The 24,018-nt window shown below is 38.6% G+C and overlaps 1 long non-coding RNA gene across 1 annotated transcript; it reads right to left on the bottom strand.

Moving 5' to 3' along the window:
* Nucleotides 1-21,576: 21,576 nt before the first annotated feature.
* Nucleotides 21,577-22,671, bottom strand: LOC149627449 (uncharacterized). The gene is made up of 3 exons (XR_016374467.1): nucleotides 22,372-22,671; nucleotides 22,220-22,293; nucleotides 21,577-22,156 (listed from the first exon to the last, which is right to left on the bottom strand). It is a non-coding gene; the product is annotated as an uncharacterized LOC149627449 (long non-coding RNA).
* Nucleotides 22,672-24,018: the final 1,347 nt, after the last annotated feature.

Here is a 24,018-nt window from a genome sequence, read left to right as displayed (position 1 = left end):
TACCTACAAGCACCCGGAGCAAGTAGCTACAATCACCCGGAGCAAGTAGCTACAATCACCCGGAGCAAGTACCTACAAGCACACGGGGCAAGTACCTACAAGCACCCGGAGCAATCACCTACAAGCACCCGGGGTAAGCACCCGGGGCAAGCACCTACAAGCACCCACAAGTACCTACAAGCAATCACAAGCACCCACAAGTACCTACAAGCAATCACAAGTACCTACAAGCACTCACAAGCACCTACAAGTAACCGGGGCAAGCACCCAGAGGCACCCGTGGCAAGTACCCAGAGGCACCCGTGGCAAGTACCCACAAGTACCTACAAGCACCCACAAGTACCTACAAGCAATCACAAGTACCTACAAGCAATCACAAGTACCTACAAGCAATCACAAGTACCTACAAGCAATCACAAGTACCTAAAAGCACCCACAAGTACCTACAAGTACCCACAAAAAACCTACACGCACCCACAAGTACCTACAAGCAATCACAAGTACCTAAAAGCACCCACAAGTACCTACAAGTACCCACAAAAAACCTACACGCACCCACAAGTACCCATAACTACCTAAAAGTACCCACAAGTACCTACAAGTACCCACAAGTACCTAAAAGTACCTAAAAGTACCCACAAGCACTCACAAGTACCCACAAGCACTCACAAGTACCCACAAGTACCTACAAGTACCCACAAGTACCTACAAGTACCTACAAGTACCTACAAGTACCCACAAGTACCTCTAAGTACCCACACGCACCCACAAGTGCCCATAACTACCTAAAAGTACCCACAAGTACCTACAAGTACCTACAAGTACCCACAAGCACTCACAAGTACCCACAAGTACCTACAAGTACCCACAAGTACCCACAAGTACCTAGAAGTACCCACAAGTACCCACAAGTACCTACAAGTACCCACAAGTACCTACAAGCACCCACAAGTACCCACAAGCACCCACAAGTACCCACAAGTACCCACAAGTACCCACAAGCACCTACAAGTATCCACAAGCACCCACAAGCACCTACAAGTACCCACAAGATCCTACAAGTACCCACAAGAACCTACAAGTACCCACAAGAACCTACAAGTACCCACAAGTACCCACAAGCACTCACAAGTACCCACAAGTACCTACAAGTACCTACAAGTACCCACAAGTACCTACAAGTACCCAGAAGTACCTACAAGTACCCACAAGTACCTACAAGAACCCACAAGTACCTACAAGAACCCACAAGTACCCACAAGTACCTACAAGCACCCACAAGTACCTACAAGCACCCACAAGTACCTACAAGCACCCACAACACCTACAAGCACCCACAACACCTACAAGCACCCACAAGTACCTACAAGTACCCACAAGTACCCACAAGTACCTACAAGCACCACAAGTACCTACAAGTACCCACAACTACCTACAAGCACCCACAAGCACCTACAAGTATCCACAAGCACCCACAAGCACCTACAAGTATACACAAGAACCTACAAGCACCCACAAGTACGTACAAGCACCCACAAGTACCTACAAGCACCCACAAATACCCGCAAGAACCCACAAGTACCCACAAGAACCCACAAGCACCTACAAATACCTACAAGCACCCACAAGTACCCACAAGAACCCACAAGTACCTACAAGCACCCACAAGTACCCACAAGAACCCACAAGTACCTACAAGTACCCACAAGCACCCACAAGTACCTACAAGTACCCACAAGTACCCACAAGCACCTACAAGTATCCACAAGCACCCACAAGCACCTACAAGTATCCACAAGCACCCACAAGCACCTACAAGTATCCACAAGCACCCACAAGCACCTACAAGTATCCACAAGCACCCACAAGTACCTACAAGCACCCACAAGTACCCACAAGCACCCACAAGTACCTACAAGCACCCACAAGTACCTACAAGCACCCACAAGTACCTACAAGCACCCACAAGTACCCACAAGAACCCACAAGTACCCACAAGCACCCACAAGTACCCACAAGAACCCACAAGTACCCACAAGAACCCACAAGTACCCACAAGTACCTACAAGTACCCACAAGTACCTACACGCACCCACAAGTACCCATAAGTACCTACACGCACCCACATAAACCCACAAGTACCTACACGCACCCACAAGTACCCACAAGTACCTACAAGTACCCATAAGTACCTACAAGCACCCACAAGTACCTACAAGTACACACAAGTACCTACAAGTACTCACAAGTACCTACAACTACCTACAAGTACCCACAAGTACCTACAAGTACCCACAAGTACTTACAAGCACCCAAAAGTACCCACAAGTACCTACAAGCACCCACAAGTACCCACAAGAACCCACAAGAACCCACAAGTACCTACAAGTACCCACAAGCACCCACAAGTACCCACAAGTACCTACAAGTACCCACAAGTACCCACAAGCACCTACAAGTATCCACAAGCACCCACAAGCACCTACAGGTATCCACAAGCACCCACAAGCACCTACAAGTATCCACAAGCACCCACAAGCACCTACAAGTATCCACAAGCACCCACAAGTACCTACAAGCACCCACAAGTACCTACAAGCACCCACAAGTACCTACAAGCACCCACAAGTACCTACAAGCACCCACAAGTACCTACAAGCACCCACAAGTACCTACAAGCACCCACAAGTACCCACAAGAACCCACAAGTACCCACAAGCACCCACAAGTACCCACAAGAACCCACAAGTACCCACAAGAACCCACAAGTACCTACACGCACCCACAAGTACCTACAAGTACCCACAAGTACCTACACGCACCCACAAGTACCCATAAGTACCTACACGCACCCACATAAACCCACAAGTACCTACACGCACCCACAAGTACCCACAAGTACCTACAAGCAATCACAAGTACCTACAAGCACTCACAAGCACCTAGAAGTAACCGGGGCAAGCACCCAGAGGCACCCGTGGCAAGTACCCAGAGGCACCCGTGGCAAGTACCCACAAGTACCTACAAGCACCCACAAGTACCTACAAGCAATCACAAGTACCTACAAGCAATCACAAGTACCTACAAGCAATCACAAGTACCTACAAGCAATCACAAGTACCTAAAAGCACCCACAAGTACCTACAAGTACCCACAAGTACCTACACGCACCCACAAGTACCCACAAGTACCTACAAGTACCCATAAGTACCTACAAGCACCCACAAGTACCTACAAGTACCCACAAGTACCTACAAGTACTCACAAGTACCTACAACTACCTACAAGTACCCACAAGTACCTACAAGTACCCACAAGTACTTACAAGCACCCAAAAGTACCCACAAGTACCTACAAGCACCCACAAGTACCCACAAGAACCCACAAGAACCCACAAGTACCTCAAGTACCCACAAGCACCCACAAGTACCCACAAGTACCTACAAGTACCCACAAGTACCCACAAGCACCTACAAGTATCCACAAGCACCCACAAGCACCTACAGGTATCCACAAGCACCCACAAGCACCTACAAGTATCCACAAGCACCCACAAGTACCTACAAGCACCCAAAAGTACCTACAAGCACCCACAAGTACCTACAAGCACCCACAAGTACCTACAAGCACCCACAAGTACCTACAAGCACCCACAAATACCTAAAAGCACCCACAAGTACCTACAAGTACCCACAAGTACCTACACGCACCCACAAGTACCCACAAGTACCTACAAGTACCCATAAGTACCTACAAGCACCCACAAGTACCTACAAGTACCCACAAGTACCTACAAGTACTCACAAGTACCTACAACTACCTACAAGTACCCACAAGTACCTACAAGTACCCACAAGTACTTACAAGCACCCAAAAGTACCCACAAGTACCTACAAGCACCCACAAGTACCCACAAGAACCCACAAGAACCCACAAGTACCTACAAGTACCCACAAGCACCCACAAGTACCCACAAGTACCTACAAGTACCCACAAGTACCCACAAGCACCTACAAGTATGCACAAGCACCCACAAGCACCTACAGGTATCCACAAGCACCTACAAGTATCCACAAGCACCCACAAGCACCTACAAGTATCCACAAGCACCCACAAGTACCTACAAGCACCCACAAGTACCTACAAGCACCCACAAGTACCTACAAGCACCCACAAGTACCTACAAGCACCCACAAGTACCTACAAGCACCCACAAGTACCTACAAGCACCCACAAGTACCCACAAGAACCCACAAGTACCCACAAGCACCCACAAGTACCCACAAGAACCCACAAGTACCCACAAGAACCCACAAGTACCCACAAGTACCTACACGCACCCACAAGTACCTACAAGTACCCACAAGTACCTACACGCACCCACAAGTACCCATAAGTACCTACACGCACCCACATAAACCCACAAGTACCTACAAGTACCCATAAGTACCTACAAGCACCCACAAGTACCTACAAGTACCCACAAGTACCTACAAGTACTCACAAGTACCTACAACTACCTACAAGTACCCACAAGTACCTACAAGTACCCACAAGTACCCACAAGTACTTACAAGCACCCAAAAGTACCCACAAGTACCTACAAGCACCCACAAGTACCCACAAGAACCCGGGCAAAGCACCTACAAGCACCCAGGCAAAGCACCTACAAGAGCTCTTGCTTAATATCCCTCTATCGGCGTGAATCACGACAAAAACGCCTTAAGTCCAATATAAAAAATTAGTGCTAAAATGCGTGTCTCTAACAGTGGTAAAACGCCGTAATTCAAATACCCAAAACAACGTAAGTCAAAGTATGTGTTAATAATGATAAAAATCAATACTTAAACTTAATTTATCTTAATGAAACTAAGAAAAGGCACATCTATGGACTTCTGTCTTTCATTTGAGATGGCTCCCAAAGGTAACGAATGAATAGTTTTCTTTATACACGATCCCAATTAAGGTCATTTTTCAAAAAAATCACATGTTATCTCTATGGAACAATATAGTATATTTCACCAAATGTCTGATTAATTTTATGGATTCTAAAACCACCCTTAACAACTTTTTTCATTATAGAATTAACTATTAGTTGGATCTCTTTGAAATTTTAACCACATAATTAGGGCCCAAATTTTAGTTCACTGGCAAAATTTTAAAGCAGCAAACACAATACGAAAAAAGTTACGGCCAATCAAAGAACCCTCCTTTAGCATTAGAGGCAGTATCAAGTCTTATCTAAGAGAGCGACCGCTCTCCTAGAATACAGATGCTTAAATCCAAATCTCTCATAGCTTTGCGAATACGTTTCTTCCTATTTGCCAACTGCGGGTGCGGTGACAAAGACACAGACAGACACGTCCAGTGTAATACCTCTTAGTGACATCATCGTCCCTCTGAGATGTAAAATTTTACTAGCTAAAAATGGCGTCGCCCAGTGAGAAGAGAATGAAACAAGACGGCCCAAGGGCTCGTAATAGTAGCCATATCGTACGAGTGAATAGCCCCTCTATACCCTACCCTAATGAGTGGATAACCCCTCTATACCTTACCCTAATGAGTGAATAGCGCTATCTTTTTCAATGCTTAAATGATTTACCGTGCATAAAATCAGAGTGAATAGCCCCTCGATTCCCTACTCTAAACAGTGATTAAATTATAACCGTATAAATTTACTTATGCTGTAATTCTAATATTCCGGCGAATCGAAGAACAGATAGTTTTTAGTGATAATCCCCTCGATGAGTTTACAACATAGACTAATTCCGATGCACACTTATCGCATCTTATAAATTTCTAACAAGGACTTATGCCCAGAAACGTTTGAAAAAGAAAGTTTAGTTATAGTGATTACGCATTTTAGTGATTATCCCCTCGAATTACCTTTAGCAATGCTAAAATGATCAAACGCATAACGCTCATTTAACACTATGTTAGCTCTATCTAAACCCACATTTGAATTAACCGCCAAAACGTTCCAGTCAAACATAACATAGATGACGATAGCTACCGAACGAGAACGAAACACATGAGGAGTGTGGTAGGAAACGGGGAAAATCGACATCTATTTAATTAGCATATACATAAAAAGAAAATAAATATAAAAACCCCAAACATACAAATTCATAAGTATCCGACCCCACAGATAAAAATTCAAAAGTTTCCGACCCCACAGATTAAGAGGTACCCCACCCCACATCACCCCGACATTTTAGAGATAAAAATAAATAATAAAAAACTCGGAGTTTCTTTCAAGTCTCTATAGCTCAATGGTTACAATGGCTGTCTCCTGCGCTATCGACCCGGGTTCGATTCCCGGGTCTGACGTGAAAAAATTTTAATTAAAATTAAATCTCTAACCGAGCCCAGTAACCCCTATGGGTGGGTTGTGGAAATATAAAGTTCCTTTTAAGCTAAAATCTGACGATAACGAAGCGACAACCCCGGCCACTACTACTACGGCTCGGGTCAAACTAAGAGCCTATCGTATACTACGATATGGCTAAAAACTCCATTTTATGAAGAAAATTTAGATTGGATTTAGTTGCAGTGAATCATTCACAAGCACCCTAAATTTAAGAAAATTCTGGAAAAGGTGATCGCTAGAAGTCAAACTTCTTTAAAACTATCGTAAGAATAACGTTTCTTTAAACTACTTAACTAGAATTTCGTTATAAAAAACGGTCTTTGTAGAAGAAGAGGGGAAAGTGTGTAAGAAAAATATAGAAAAATAACTGCAGACATACAAATTTTCACTTTTGAAGACACGATAATAAAACTTCAATTATTTGAAAAAATTCTTTACTTAGTTTTTTTTAACAAAATTACTTTAGTAAAAATATTTTATCATGAACTATGTGCTCCACTTTAAAATAAGTACGTGTTTGCATTTGATTTTCTATCAATAAATAATGTTGAGAAATAATTTGGGCAAATGAAAATTTATGTTTTTAATTCCCCGAGTGACGATGACGTCACTAAGAGGTTTTACACTGGACAGGGTGTGTGTATGACTGTCACCACGCATTGGTTGAAAAATGTCATCTGCTTTACTGTATATTCTATATGCTTTGTATAATGCTTTCATAATTCATTAATTTTAACTTAAGCAATTGTTCATAAATATCTAGGTAAGGTAAATGAGATATGAGAGGTAACTTGTTTTTTTACAAAGGTAAAATTACATAACAATGGTACATTATCATTAAGAAATTTACGACAAAAGAAATATCATATTTTTATATTGGTTATTACAAAAAATATTTAACTAATTTCTTTTATTGCTCCTGTGACTGTAGAGGTTTAGTATGCTTAGAGTTTAGCATAAGACTTGACAGAATAAAGTTTAATCAATTTTTTATGGAAACCAGGAATGTATAAAGGTAAACGTATCTAGGCGGATTTTGTGGGAGGAGCTACTAGACTAAATATTATGTATGATGAATTTTATTTCGCATCACCGTTTTTTTCGGAACTTGTGGCTAAGCGCGTATTTGTGACGTCTTCATAAACCTAAAAATCCATTCGCTTTTAGAAATAATCTACTAAGTCAATTGTTTTTAAAGATAGACGGCAAAGAGAGTCATGTTTCAGTTAAATACTTTATTGCATTGTGGTATTAAATACTTTCGTTTTTATCATTGTTACTTTCCTAAGTAGATCATTTCCTCTAGTGGAATTTAAAATTTAGACCAGCTCTCACAACGTCGAATGATGTCGAGTCATCCCCTATCTCAATTTCAACGCCATTTTCCGCTGAAACAACTGTAACTGAAAATTATGATTGTGTACCATCGAGTTGAATCCCATTGGATTGAAAGTATTGTTCGATCGAATCCCAATGGACCGAATACCGAAATTTGGGCGGTTTTCCTTTCATTTCGGTTTTTTTTTTCAAATTGTTGTTTTTAACTTTGGTATTTATTCGTATGATTTAATAATTTTTATTGTTGGAAATTGTATAACCCAACCTAACGAAACCTAACCTAACTTAACCTAACCAAAAATAACAAAACCTAACCAAACCTAACAAAAGCTAACCAAACCTAACAAAAGCTAACCAAACCTAACAAAAGCTAACCAAAACTAACCTAACTGACCAAACCTAACCTTACCAAATCTAACCTAACCTTACCAAATCTAACCTAACCTTACCAAATCTAACCTAACCTTGCCAAATCTAACCTAACCTTGCCAAATCTAACCTAACCTTACCAAACATAGCCTGACCTAACCTAAACTAACCTAACGAAAAATAACAAAAAATAACCTAACCTAACAAAACCTAACATAACCTACCCTTACCTTTAAGAGGTCTCCCTCCCAAGTACTGAAGGCACTCTAAGCTGTTTAATTATTTCCTCGATCATCCAACAAACTCTTTCCATTGCGCTGCTGGAGCTCGGAAACTCAAGAAAAACGCTAAGATTTCATGTGTGTAAACCAATCCCATTCAGTCGAAAGCTCTTCCATATAAATATTCCCATTCAGCAGAAAATCGCCCTTCGGGCTATAAATTGTTTTGAATTTGGCTACAATTGTACAAATCAGATTTCGGTCCAACAGGATTCTATCCAATCCCCTATGCCGAAAAGATTCAATGGATATTATAGTTTTGCACATGCGCCTTTCATTATAACAAAGAGAATATAAGGGAGGAGTGGAAGCTCCCCCGCTCATCAAGCGTAAATAGTTATGTCTCGCCTAAATTATACTAGCGGTACGAGGGAGTTTCCTTCTCAGTCGCGCCACCTACAATACCGTTTAATGTCTCAAACGGAAATGCCTCGGTACTGCGCATTGAAGATGCGCGGTAGAAAAGCGTGACAAGATTTTCCCCTCTTTACACTCCTCCCCTATACTCTCTTTGATTATAAAGAATAGCAGTTTTTAACACGAGACACAATATGAAACATTTTTTCGGACTTACACCACCGTATTCAAAACTCGCGTGGTGACCTTGTCTATTCTATTAATTTAAAATTTAAACCAAGGTTTAAGGAATACACTCTCTAATAACGTGACATTAAAAATTTAAACCAAGGCTTAGGAACTACTGGTTTAGAAATTTGATTGTTGTGCTTACCAACGACGGCAACGAAAAAAAGTAGAACAAAGAAACAAATGGTCTTCATCTTGGTTGATCGCGGTAGAGTTTTAGGTACAGAAAATTGAAGTGTGATATTTTACCGACAGTTGCTGTTCAATTTATATTAAACGCGATAGTAAAGTCGACGTGTTCCAAAAAGCAATTTTAAAAATTTATTATGTATTGTTCTATAGTTGAACACAATAACCCAGATGCTTTTATTATTTTATTACAATAAATTACATCAAAATGAAAGGAGCGCATTACCATTTAGAAATATATGACTAAAGCCGGGTTTCCACTTGGCGAATAAAAGTACGAGAAATAATTTTTCGCTGGGCGATATTTTTTGGCATAATTTATTCACCAGAACCTGTTCCCATTTGGCACCGATTTTGAATCGATCGATCGCGCGCGCGAGATTTATTTTAGGCTGACGTTAAGCCTATTATTCTCTTCGTACGACTTGAAAATGGAAAACATAAATTATGAAAATGCTGAAAGGTTGATTTTAACGCTAATTAACGTAAACTTAATTTACACTGTTTATAAAAAATTCATTGCTTCGAAAGCTAGACGCTTTGGGTTAGGGACATATTTCGCAAAAGACCTGAGCAAGTTCATTTCAAAAATCTCATTCGGAAAATGAGAGATGAACGTGAAAGCTTTTTCATGTAAGAAATAATGAATTATCCGAAATTTAATTCGGGTTCTATAAAGTTTTTTATTTGTGAACTTATTTTTCAGGATGTCACCTGAACAGTTCGATACTATATTAACATTGATAAACCCAAAGATAGAAAAAAATAATTCTAGGTTTCGAGAAGCTATTTCTGCTGATGTAAGACTGTCTCACCCTATGGTAGTTATGGGTAATTGTCAATTTTAACTAACCTGTAAGCTATACACGTAATTCTGTCAATAGTTTTCTAGCTATTCAAGTTAGGCTCTCCTTTGGTTTTCGGCTAATAACATCAACAAAACAAACTAAAACTAAGCAAGCTGTCTACGTCACCTTTCTTCTTTATCCGTGGTAGAGTTTTAGGTACAGAAACTTGGTCTGTGATATTGTCAGGTATAGATTAGCCACGGAGCCGAGTTAAGATCATGAAGGCCCGTGCGAACCGGCCAGCTCTCCTGGTTTATGGGCCACCCATGCCGCTCGGGTATAAAAGGACCCCTCGCACGGGCATTCGGGAGATTCGCTTCGGCGACAGTAGAGTGTTAAGACCATTGGTGTCCAGCCCCTGCTAGTTCGTCTAAGTTCTCCGCTCTCAGATAGAGGGATAAGACCCTTGTTGTCCAGCCCCTGTCCGAGAGAACGTCCCCGCAACCCTGAGATAAGTTCCGGCGACCCCTTATTCATATACCGAATAAAGAATATTTAAACGTACAGTCGCCGCAATTAAAAACTTTCTCTCTCGCGACGTCTTGTTTCAATCATAAGCCGCAAATTATTGATCTGAAACAATGGGTATAAAAAAACGTAACTTATATTGTTGTTTCAATAACTTTTTTACTAAGCTTTTTTTTTACACTCTCCACTTTCCATTTCCAACTGCTAAATAGGGGGTTTTGAATGATTGGGATGATTTTAAAGAGAAGGTGAACAGTTGAGCATAGCTCGTCCGAACTACCGAATGACATTCCAGTAAAGGGAGAGTGATGTTAATTGCAATTTTCTGAATACACGTCCCCCACGGAATCAATGCCTTGAGCCATATTCTTATGGATAGAGATACCCTTTAATGTTGCACAAATATATAATCAACAATTGTGGAATGAAACTTCAAATCTTCCTCCGGTGAAGATATGACCACGGGTGCGACATTCTGTTCCACTATGGTTCGCAAATGCCAGGGGGTGGGGAAAGATTTCTATCTAGATTAGTGGGCGATCCTTGATGTCAGATTCAACATAAGTCTGCACGAACGTTTGGTTGAAAACGGCGCATTTCGGAGAGAACCATCTAGAAATTCAATGGCCAACCAATTCCCTCAATATGTCACCCATTGAAAACCGCTTGGTGGAGGAAATAAAGGTTCACTGAAAAGGAGAATACCCACATTCAAAGTATAGCATGGGTCACAAAGTGGTGCCTACATTTGAGAAAGTGGTTGTGTTCATTGTCTTCAACTAATTGGGATTCGCCATAATCAAGATGACGAACCTTTCTCAAGAAACCCTTTATTTACAATGCGAAATTAGTATTATACTAAAGTTCCACTAGTCTTAGCAGTGCATCCGATGGCAAATTATGGTCTTTTTGACAATCAATGGAATCTGCTGAGCTGCACGAAGTATTAAATCCTTGAAGGTTAAGTAAGGACGCAATTAATGCAGAGTGTGTATATATTTTATTGAGAACAACCCAACCAACATAACAAGTTAAATAAAGAATAAAGACACTTTGCTAATTACTATCCAACATTTATTCTTAATTATGAACATGGTTAGGATAAATACATTTATACGTTTTCATTTTTATTTCATTATGCGATTAATATTTGATCATTTTATCGTTGGCGTTTACAACCTGTTGTATTCTCTGCGGCATTGATGAAAACAGACTGCTTATATAATCGGGCCGCTCACAAACCTCTTCCCATGCGGCCTGGATGATGGTGAATAGTTCGTCCTTATCATTGGGAATTATATTGTTCTGGGATACAATCCTTTTCATATCCGCCCAGACGTTTTCGATTGGAGATAGGTCGGGTGAATTTCTTGGCCAGTTCATTAGATCTATTTCCGGATGATTTTCGTTCAAATACGCCATGGTTGCACGTGACTTGTGTATACTAGAATTATCTAGTTGAAATATAAATTTACCGTCCGGAAAATGATTGTCTACGACATGAGGGAAAAACGTATTTTCCAATACATCAATATATTTATCGGAATTAAGGTGCGCTTCTATTCGCGCTAAGGTGCCAATTCCATGTTTTGAAATATAACCCCACACTGGCACAGAAAACCGTCCGCTCTTCTGGATTGAATGAATGTTAGCCGCATCATATCGGGTCCCTTTCTCTCTCCACACTCTTACGTGATGGTCCGTAGATGAACAAAATGTTGATTCATCGCTGGTGACAACTTCATTCCATTCGTTCCTCCAGTGTAGGTGAGCGCGCGCAAATGCCAGGCGTTCTTGTTCGTGCTCTGGTTTGAGATATGGCTTCTTCGCGGCGATACGACTGTGTATACCCAACGTCACGTAATCGGTTTCTAATCGTTGTTTCCGACGCTTCCAATTCCATGATGGATTTTACAGATCGAACAGTGGTGGTAGGATTATTCACAACAAGAGCAGCAATAACGTCGTCGTCTTCTGCAGTGGTAACGCGTGGAGTTCCAGGTCTTGGTTTGTCTGTCAATCGCCCATTTTCACCATAAGCGGCTAGCCATGACCTCACGGTTGGCTTTGAACAGCCCAGTTGCTGCGCAATAAAAGGAACACCCCGACCAGCCTCATGTAACGCAACGAGCCTATTGCGTTCTTCCTGTGATAATCGTGGCATACTGACTGGTGAGAGAGTGAGACAAACTGATAGTCTTTATATAACAATTTAAGGTAAAAAATATATTCTAGCACATATTTGTTCTATTTTATTCAGGCAACATATATTTTAAAAAAATGCCACGAAAAAACCCAATTCATTCATTCTAGAAGAGCGGACGGTTTTCTGTGCCAGTGTGGGGTTATATTTCAAAACATGGAATTGGCACCTTAGCGCGAATAGAAGGGAAACTTAATTCCGATAAATATATTGATGTATTGGAACATACGTTTTTCCCTCATGTCGTAGACAATCATTTTCCGGACGGTAAATTTATATTTCAACAAGATAATTCGAGTATACAAAAGTCACGTGCAACCATGGCGTTTTTGAATGCGAATCATCCGGAAATAGATCTAATGAACTTACCAAGAAATTCACCCGACCTATCTCCAATCGAAAACGTCTGGGCGGATATGAAAAGGATTGTATCCCAGAACAATATAATTCCCAATGATAAGGACGAACTATTCACCATCATCCAGGCCGCATGGGAAGAGGTTGGTGAGCGGCCCGATTATATAAGCAATCTGTTTTCATCAATGCCGCAGAGAATACAACAGGTTGTAAACGCCAACGATAAAATGATCAAATATTAATCGCAAAATGAAATAAAAATGAAAACGTATAAATGTATTTATCCTAACCATGTTCATAATTAAGAATAAATGTTGGATAGTAATTAGCAAAGTGTCTTTATTCTTTATTTAACTTGTTATGTTGGTTGGGTTGTTCTCAATAAAATATATACACACTCTGCATTAATTGCGTCCTTACTTAACCTTCAAGGATTTAATACTTCGTGCAGCTCAGCAGATTCCATTGATTGTCAAAAAGACCATAATTTGCCATCGGATGCACTGCTAAGACTAGTGGAACTTTAGTATAATACTAATTTCGCATTGTAAATAAAGGGTTTCTTGAGAAAGGTTCGTCATCTTGATTATGGCGAATCCCAATTAGTTGAAGACAATGAACACAACCACTTTCTCAAATGTAGGCACCACTTTGTGACCCATGCTATACTTTGAATGTGGGTATTCTCCTTTTCAGTGAACCTTTATTTCCTCCACCAAGCGGGTTTCAATGGGAGACATATTGAGGGAATTGGTTGGCCATTGAATTTCTAGATGGTTCTCTCCGAAATGCGCCGTTTTCAACCAAGCGTTCGTGCAGACTTATGTTGAATCTGATATCAAGAATCGCCCACTAATCTAGATAGAAATCTTTCCCCACCCCCTGGCATTTGCGAACCATAGTGGAACAGAATGTCGCACCCGTGGTCATATCTTCACCGGAGGAAGATTTGAAGTTTCATTCCACAATTGTTGATTATATATTTGTGCAACATTAAAGGGTATCTCTATCCATAAGAATATGGCTCAAGGCATTGATTCCGTGGGGGACGTGTATTCAGAAAATTGCAATTAACATCACTCTCCCTTTACTGGAATGTCATTCGGTAGTTCGGACGAGCTATGCTCAACTGTTCACCTTCTCTTTAAAATCATCCCAATCATTCAAAACCCCCTATTTAGCAGTTGGAAATGGAAAGTGGAGAGTGTAAAAAAAAAGCTTAGTAAAAAAGTTATTGAAACAACAATATAAGTTACGTTTTTTTATACCCATTGTTTCAGATCAATAATTTGCGGCTTATGATTGAAACAAGACGTCGCGAGAGAGAAAGTTTTTAATTGCGGCGTCTCACTTAAGAATAAGCCTATTCCGACTTATCCGTATAAATACTGACGCGACAATATTAAACCGATGGTTGCTGTTCACTTTATACTAAGAGCGATGCTCAAGAAGTAATTTTATAAATTATTATGTATTGTTCTATAGTTGAACATAATACCCCAGAAATCTCTCTTATATTTTTAAGAATAGCAAAATTATATTACAATGACACCATTAACATTTAAAGGTATGCGACAAAAGAAATATTTATTATTTTGTATATTCCCAAAAATAATTGGAACTAATTTCAAAGATTGCCCTACTAGGGACCTAATCTCTTGAAAGGGCTTCTTAGATTCAAGGGTTAGACTTGAAGATTTAAAGAGTGATCAAAATTTTTAGCGACATTGCTGACTTCGTTCAGTGAAAGAAACCTAACATTCATAGCCGGTTTTTTCGGTAGTTGAGGTTGAACACATCTTTGTGACGTCGTCGTGAACAAAAAAAAAGTTTTTTTTTTTCGTAAAACCTTAGCTGGTTGGTAAGCTACTTTAAAAAAATATTTAGATGGACTTCAAAAAGTTATTCATGTTTCAGTTATTACTTTATTGCAATGTTTTTTGTTTTTTTTTGTTTTGACTACACTCGTTTCTAACATTGTTACTTTCCTTTATAACGGCTATAAATTGCTGTATTAGATCCTGAACCTCCTAAACTGGCCGCTTTACCGAGTTTTCTGCCCGCCCTTAGTGGCCTCCGAATCGAAGACCTGATTCCACGGTTCAAATCCCCGACTACAGCGCCATTATTCCCTTGTGCCATAGCACCAATTTCCTTAGAAAAAACTAAATGAAAGTTAACAAAGTTTACTATGGTTTCTTTAACAAACGGTGACATTCTAAAATCCTGTTCTCAATCACACCATCGTATTCGCTGATCACGTACTGAACTTGACTACAGAGCTATCTCAGTTGCGACGTCAGTTCCTAGGTTAAACATCACGAGCTTAGCTTTGGCAGTGTGTCGCCATGTTTGGTACCACTTTGGTTCTACGGGCCAAATAGCATGGGTGACTTCACACTAGGGCTTCTAAAATAGCTCTATTCGCTTAATTTAGAGTTTAAACCAAGGCTTAAGAAATCACGTGATATAACGTATTTAAGCACGTGAAAATTTTGTGTGGGTTCCAAGGCTTAAAGGGAGGGTGAAGTGGAAAATCAAGTGATTTTTTATCGATTCTTCTTCTAATTATAAGACCAGTCTGCATAGTGAAACATTCAGAAAATACCTCCGAATGATTTTAAAATTCAAATTAGGTTCCGATTTTAAGAATAATTTGAAGTATCCCCCTCCGACCAATCGTGTAACGCCCTGCCTTTTTGTTAACACAATTCTCGTGGCACGCTCCGTGTCTCGCGCCACGATTGTCACATCGCGCGCAAATTTTATCAAATCTCGTGATAAATTTCATTCGACACGGAGCGTGCCACGAGAATTTTATTAACAAAAAGGCAGGACGTTACGCGATTGGTCGGAGGGGGATACTTCAAATTATTCTTCAAATCGGAGCCTAATTTGAATTTTAAAATCATCCGGAGATATTTCCTGAATGTTTCATTGTGCAGGCTGGTCTTATAATTAGAAGAAGAATCGATAAAAAGTCACTTGATTTTCCACTTCACCCTCCCTTTAAAGAATAGCTATAAATTAACTCACCGTGCACGTGATATAACCATAGATTTAGTATAGAAGCTTACGCTTCATGGATATATCACTCAACTCAAAAACACGCACCACATTCATTCGTCGTCTGAAATGGCACGAACTGGTTTGTGACGTAGAATTTGAAGCAAATTCAGTTGAGCAGGGGGTGAGTTGCACGCGCGTTTGTGACGTAAAATTTGAAGGAAATTCATAGGAAGAGAGGTGAGTAGCACGCGCGCCGATAGAAAACGAAAGTCTGCCTCAATTTCTACGTCATCAGCGAGCTTGTACCCCTAGCCTTGCGAATTTTAATGACATAAATGTACTTAAAATTGAACTGCCTTACCGAAGACTACAGTGATATATCCATCAAGCTCAAGCTTCTATACCAAATCCACGATATAACGATTAAAGTGGCGCGTGAAATTTAAACATTTAAACCTAGGCTTAGCAACTTGCAGTTAAGAAATTTGGTGGTGGTACTTACCAACCATGGCAATGAAACAAAGTAGAACTAAGCAAGGTATGGTCTTCATCTTAGCTGATCGCGGTAGAGTTTTAGGTACATAAAGTTGGTCTGTGAATATTTACGTATGGCTCGGTTCATTTTATATTAAACGCGATGCTCAAGAAGACGTGTTTCAAGAAGCATTTTCAAAAATTATTAGTTATTGTTCTATTGTTGAAAATAATACCCTAGAAATTCCTTTTGCTTTTTTCAGTTGGAAATTGCATTACAATGGCATTTTATCATTTTGAAATACGACAAAAGAAATATTATATTTATTATGTTGTTTACTTGAAAAAATATTTTGAACTGATTTATATAATTGCTCGAAGTTCAATGGGCTTAGAGTCTAGCCTAAGACTTGGCGATTTAAAGTTTAATCGAAATTACTAACTACGTTGCTGACTGCGTTCAGGGAAAGAAACCGATCATATAAATATTATAACTGGTTTTTTCGGTGCTTGCTGCTGAACACATCTTTGTGACGTCGTCATTAACTAAAATAAACTTAGTAAAACAAGCCAGCACTTTAGAAATCTTCTAATCAGTGTTTTTTTTTGGAAAAATACAGGTTTGGTGGAGGGCAAGGAAATTCCTGTTTCAGTTAACTAATTTAGTATAATGCGTTATTGGATACACTCGTTTTCCATATTACCCTTCGTCCTTTATTTTTACCAGAGTCAAAACCACTTGCGACCTGTCCACTGACCAGGTTACCCAGGGTCTCGCCCCTACTTAGTGCCCAAATCGGAGACCTGATTACACGTTTCAAAGCCCCGACTACAGCGAAAACTTTCCTTAGTGGAATTGCATCAATTTCCTTAGTAAAAACTGTAATGAACATTAACAATGTTCTAACTCAGACCATGGTATTCACTAATGACGTGCCTATAGAGCTTTCCCAGTTGTGACGTCAGGTTTAGCTTTGGCAGTGTGCGGTCATGTTTGGTACCACTTTGGTTTTATGGAGCTATCTCAAAAGGCTTAGTGTGACGTCACCCAATCTATTTGCCTGTTGATCCAAAACCGTACCAAACGTGGGCGCCCACTGCCAAAGCTAAGCCAGTGGCGTTTAACCTTACCACTCATATAGCTTTATTGACAAAATTAGCATGGGTGATGTTTTGAGAGAAACTGGCTTAGAACTCTACGCAGAAGGAGTTGTTCCCAGATTTCACCCGTTGCCACAGTCCGGGATCGAACCCGGGATCTTCTTGCTGCGAGGCGAAAGCGCTAACCGCTACGCCACCCCACTTATGTAAACTCTCTCTTGACGTGAATATAACTAGATTACCGGTTATCGGTAATCTAGTTTAATTTCCTTTTATCGGTAATCTAGTTTAATTACCTGTTATCGTTAATCTAGTTTATTTACCTGTAATACGTATTCTAGTTTAATTTCCTATAGTCGGTAATCTAGATTAACTTACTTTAATTACTAATAGAGTTTAATTTCCTTTAATTCTTAATATACTTTAATTTTCTATAATCGGTAATATAGTTTAATTTCTTTTAATCAGTTATCTAGTCTAATCACCTTTAATTGTTTCTGTCCCTAGGTACTCAGGACGGCATCAGTTTCGAACTTTGAAAATATTTTGACCTGGGCTTGACAAAATCGTTTAACTATAACACAAATTATCGGTTAATTCTAAATAGTTTTTGCAAAAAAATGTAGTAGAATGAGACCAAAAAACCCTAGAATTTGTTCAGTAAGTTCACAAACGCTGTTTAGACTCGACTGTTTTAGTTGGCTGAAGGTGGCATTACTATAGCTTAGGGCATTTCATTATAAATTCATCAAATAGAATTGCTGGAACTATTATTTGGAAAATAAACGTTGAAAAAGGTTGAATTTGATTGTGCTGACCTATCCGATTATAATTGGTTAGCACATCCATGGTAAAAATCGAGGTATTTTTGAAAATTTGAAATTAAACATACTTAAAATTAATTGTTCTTAATAACGAGAAAAATTGTCCTAAACTATAGTTTGAAGTTTCATTTAAGACCGTTCCCAAAACTAACAAAGGTGTAGTTTTTCTAAAACCCGAGTAATAAATTGGGGTTTATCATTCAAAAAAATTCCCATGTTATTTCTATGAGAAAATTTTCAATTTTTAGTAAAAATGTGTGACTAATTTTATGGAAATGAAAACCACCCTTAGCAACTTTATTATTTACAAAATATACTATTAAACGGATCTCTTTGAAATTTTAACCACATATTGAGGGCCCAGATCGTAGTTCTGGCGAATATTTTCAAAACAGTTAATACAATACGATGAAATTTACATCCAGTCAATAAACCTTATACATTAAAGGCCTTTTTTTGCTGATTCTAACCCTGGTACTAGAAAATATGACACTGACATACAAAGTTAGCAGTACCGCTACAAGAAATGATTGGTATATTACTATTAATTTTAAAATATGAAAACGTTTGATTTACAGATTGCTGGTTCTCTTCGAATCTAAGCCTTTCGAATACTTGTTCAATGGCATTCACGAATCTCTGGAGTTCGTGACTTGGCGAAAACCTCAAAAGGAAGATTTTTCATTAAATCTGACTGCCTTAGCATTCTATTTCCACATTTTATTTATTGGATATCTTTTTTGCATCACTGTTCTACTATCGGAAATTTTCGTCGCGAACATCATGGAAAAATTAATGGGAGTCAAGAAAATATGGCGGCCGCAGTCCAGAATCTTCACGTAATGTCATCAGTAGTCTACAATGAACAAGACAATCTCAATCCAGTTTTAATGAAGTTTATCTGATTGTTTTCGAAAAATTGTTTCGATTAAACTACAGGGGGTTGAGAGAAAATTTTAAACTTACAAAGAGTTTGAAAGTTTTCTCCACACTTTATAGTTTTTCTTCGCGGTGTTACGCCGCGTTTTCAACTTTCAATCAAAACTAAGTTAAACAGGATGGTTAGCTGTTGCAAAACACCAAGATACTAGCTATAACTCATTGTTACGTTATCCACCTAAAATTAAACCACAGGCTTAGTCCGAATATCGCTTCAATAGATAAATCTATGTAATAGTTTGGCCTTAATATTTTCATTGTTTAAAGAACAAAACAAGCTTACGTAGAATCCGAACTGATTCAACTATTATTTTATCAGTTTCTAACAGTACGAAACTGGCGCATAACTCCACCTATTGTGCCACCAATAAACTGTCCTAAAAAGATTGCTGCAGCAAATGTTAAGCCTATCGCTAACATTACTTTGTTAATTAATTCAGGTACAGAATGTTTCTAATAAATATAAAATATAAGTCTTCTCGAAGAATAAACACATTGTCTCCTGGATTAAAACTGATACGGTTAAAGTTGGGGACATATGAAATAACGTAAGAGATTAATTTGAACCTAAGCCTGGGCCTCTAATGACTTTAAAGCAATAGATATTGTGCAGACTGGATTACAGGAAATTAACGCAGAGTTAATTAGCGATATTATGGGAATGCCCAAGAAAAACCCCTTCAGGGTACACTGCAAGTGACGTGTTGCTCTTTTTTAGGATTTTTCTTGACCTGGCGTAACCTTGAAAAGAAAACACATTTCGCATTACTATTCTTTCATGTAATTCCCCTCCTAATGCAAATAATAATAAAGGTATTTCCAAAGACTCATTTTAATTATACCCAATTATTTTTAAACCATTCTAAAAAATTAGGGCGCAATCTCTCTGAAGTGAACTTTAACCCCGGGCGCTCGTGTGGAGCCAAAAGCAACGTTTAGTTTATCCTCTCGAATTTGTCGGGAGTTTTATGCACTACTGTAAGCCAAGCTTCGGGGTGACCAAGTTTAAGGGGATGGTGACACATATTGAAAGTGCCGTCTGTCCCTCTTGCCGCGGTGGTGACTTGAAACGTCGGTTTTCTCGAAACCCTACAACTCCAACGATAAAAGAAACAATTTTCCCCACAGTATTATTAACCTCTAGAACAATCTCCCGGCTGACATAGTAGCGATTCAAGCTAAATCTTGTTTTAGCAAGGCCCTAATGTTACACTATGACCCAAAATAAATTAAAATGTTCCCCAAATATTAAAAGTTCCTAATTATACCACGTACTGGTTTTTTTCCCTTTATTTAAATCAATTTAAATGAACTGTACTTGTTTCTGTAATAGTCCCTTTCCACGCGTGATACTATCAATTTATATGGCTAAAACTGTGATTACTGTAAGCGTTTTTATTTTTTCTCTTTCAAACATGTTTTTTTGTGCATTACAAGGCTGTCACCACAAGTCATTAGCTGACTTTCTTTACAATAAATAAATAAATAAATTAATTGCTATATAACTTGGTCATAATAACAGCCGATCTAAAGGGATTCGTTTCCGAGAGGTTGAATTGGAATGAGTTATTTTTCATAAACTATCTCGTTGTACGACTTATCTTTGACTTATTCCACACCACTTTATTCTTCATTATCCTTTATGCTACGTTTTATGACGTCTTATTTCCGCTCAATATTTAACCACACTTTTTTCTGTACAACGGGATAGTGTTAGCGAAGCATTGAACTATATGTTGATAGTAAATAAAATATATTAATACTCTATTTATTGCAATATTATTTTCATGAGAAACATAACAACAATAAGTATAACACTCAAATTCGTGTTTGTTAGCTATTCTTGGGAATTGATAACAACTTGAGCGGTAGCTTTTCAAATCACATCGAGGCGTAAGACAATTCTATGCCTTAGCAACAAGAAATTCTATTGTTGAAATTCTATTTAATTGGATTATGCTATCTCACTATGATAAAACCAAACCCTGAGCGTTGTAGTCTTATCTTATTTTAACTTTTAAGGTAAGTTACTAACCTCGCCTGATTTCATTAAACAATAATATAAAATTTTTCAAGCAGATAAGGATTTTGAAAGATTAAATTAGTTCAGATTTGTCCTTACTCTTATTAACGGAAAGCAACGCTAGATTTGGCATGTTTAGTTTTTTTGTTAAAATTAGCTCAAATAGATTCAGTAAGAACATTGAATTGAAAGTTAAACAAGATGGCCCCGGCCATATTAACGTTTTGCCTGAGCTAGCTAAATTTATTGTAAGGTGACCCCGGCCTATATACTTTACCGGTTTTTTTCTTCTTTTAAACATCAAATATCATTCCAATTATGAATTAAAATAATCTAGCATGATTTTGGGTTATAGATTAATGAAACAAGTAAATAGCAAACTTCTGTCCTATGAATTGGAACAATTTTGTTGATATTCTTGTTGCAAACCTAATATTTGTGGGATAATAGTAGTGTTTGGGTACTAAAATTATTCTTGCCGGCTATTTTTACTTAAACGGTTTTGTTAATTTAAATATAAAATTATATTCCGATTATGAGAAAATCAATCTAGTATGATCTTGGTTTACAGTTTAATGAAATTAGTAACAAATTTCTGTCCGATAAACAAATTCTTGACTTTTTCCTTAATGCAAAAGTAACATTTGTAGCATAATATATGACTGATGGCTAAAATTATTCAATGTTTGTACTATTATACCAATATACAACCATTGCCTAGAATTAGCCCCCAGTCATGTTGTCTGAAATTTGATACCAGAGAAAACAAATAGCCTGTCTAATGAGTAAGAATCATACATTAGTAGGTTTCTTTATCAAAATTGTTAGACTACTTTCTTACTAATTGAAATTAAATTGAAAAATTAGTAGTTGTACAGTTTGGAAATGCTTCCCTCGTTGGGGGGCCTTGATTCCCTTATTGAAAAAAAATGAATTTGCAGTGTTGGCTCTATTACAAGTATAATGTATTTTTGACCTGGTAGTTTTACTTACTTCAATCTCGAACAGTGCTGATTTCTTAGTTTTATCTGGATTAATGTTGTTGTTGCAGCTTATATGGGGGGCCTCTTTTTCCTATTATCTGAAACGTAAATGGGTGTCTTTCTCAAGGATCCCAAGCCTTATATGGGTGTCTTTGCCAAGGGTCCCAAGCCTTATATGGGTGTCTTTGTCAAGGATCCCAAGCCTTATATGGGTGTCTCTCTCAAGGATCCCAAGCCAAATAGGGGTTTCTTTTTCTGGGTTCTCAAGCCCACTGTTGATCTTGACAGTTGTAGGTAGCTCAATCTGGACATTGTAGATTAAGTAGTTCTATTTGGGCTACCATAGTACCGTTCAACTTTTAGCATATATGTGGATTTCATTTTGTAGGATCCTAAACCTAATATGGGTGTCTTTCTCAAGGATCCCAAGCCTTATATGGGTCTCTTACTCTAGGTTCCCAAGCCTCTTTAGCTTCTTATTTGCTGTATACCTCTCTCGTCTTCGAGCTTTTTCTCTTTTTCTGTATTCTGGATTCAAACGAAGCCTTCTCATCTTTTCCGCTGATGTTTCTTTCATATTAGATGCCATTTCTGAACTCTCTCGTATTTGTAAAACAGCCGAGTTAAACAGGCGCAGTCTATTTTGATTTCAGACCGTTGAAAATGTCCTAACTTAGTTCATGACTTGTTAGATATCCTGAAAACAATCTTAGTTTACGCGTAAATAGGCCTAACAAATAATAATATATGACAAAACTACCCGCTCAAAGAAATACTTACTTGAAATTAATTCTGAAAATAAACTATAATTAGTGGTAAATTAATAGGCCTAATAAAAAAATGAGAACTATGGTAACAAAATTAAAAACAAATACTTATTTCGAACAATAAGTTTTCAATTGGCATTCAAAAAAAGCAGAAGAAATCTTCCACAGCCGTTAAATGGTTAAAGGCAGAATTCGCAAGAGATCAAAGCAATGTTCAAAAGCAGTGATGCCAGGTGGGAAAAATGAAATTTCCCTTTCTAACTCTTAAAATTTCCTTTTTCAGACCAAAATTTCCCTAGTTCAGGGCTGCCAGATTCCGCGCCTAGAACGAAAAGTAGGGCCGTGCAGACTATTCGTTACTATTTGGTCGGACCAAATAATTTGGTCAAAATTGACGTTTACTATTCGCACCGACGAATCGAATAATGGTTTTCAAAATTCTAGAATACCAAATAATGAGCTTCGAAAAACCGACTATTCTATAGCGGATAAAACAATGTGAAAGTGAATGTTTTTAACAGTCTATTGACCAAATTATTTGGTATTCGCAACCAGTTTTTGAATTTTTCTGTTGATTTTGTGAATTTGAGGGCGCTGTTATTGAGATAGGAACATAAATGTTATGTTCCTATCCCTATGGGCGCTGTCATAGTGTCCGCTGGACCGTGGCCCCGTAGATGACGCGACTCGGCAGACACAGCCTTAAAATTCTGACGTGGCTACTGTTAAGTATTACCCGCGTTCACCGAGTCGCGTGATCTAGGAGACTATAGCTAGAATCAGCCACTCAGTCTTTAGAAGTTCATAGACAAGAATAAATCATTAAAGGTTTTAACTTAAAGGGTACTGGTTATTATCAACTTCTCGCTGCGGAGCTAATTATTGAACTT

The sequence above is a fragment of the Phalangium opilio genome, unplaced genomic scaffold, assembly GCF_054372755.1.
Source record: "Phalangium opilio isolate 3A_F unplaced genomic scaffold, DU_Popi_V2 ptg000105l_1, whole genome shotgun sequence".
In the NCBI taxonomy this organism is placed as follows: Eukaryota; Metazoa; Arthropoda; class Arachnida; order Opiliones; family Phalangiidae; genus Phalangium; species Phalangium opilio.
This window is presented reverse-complemented; position numbering and strand designations above follow the sequence as displayed.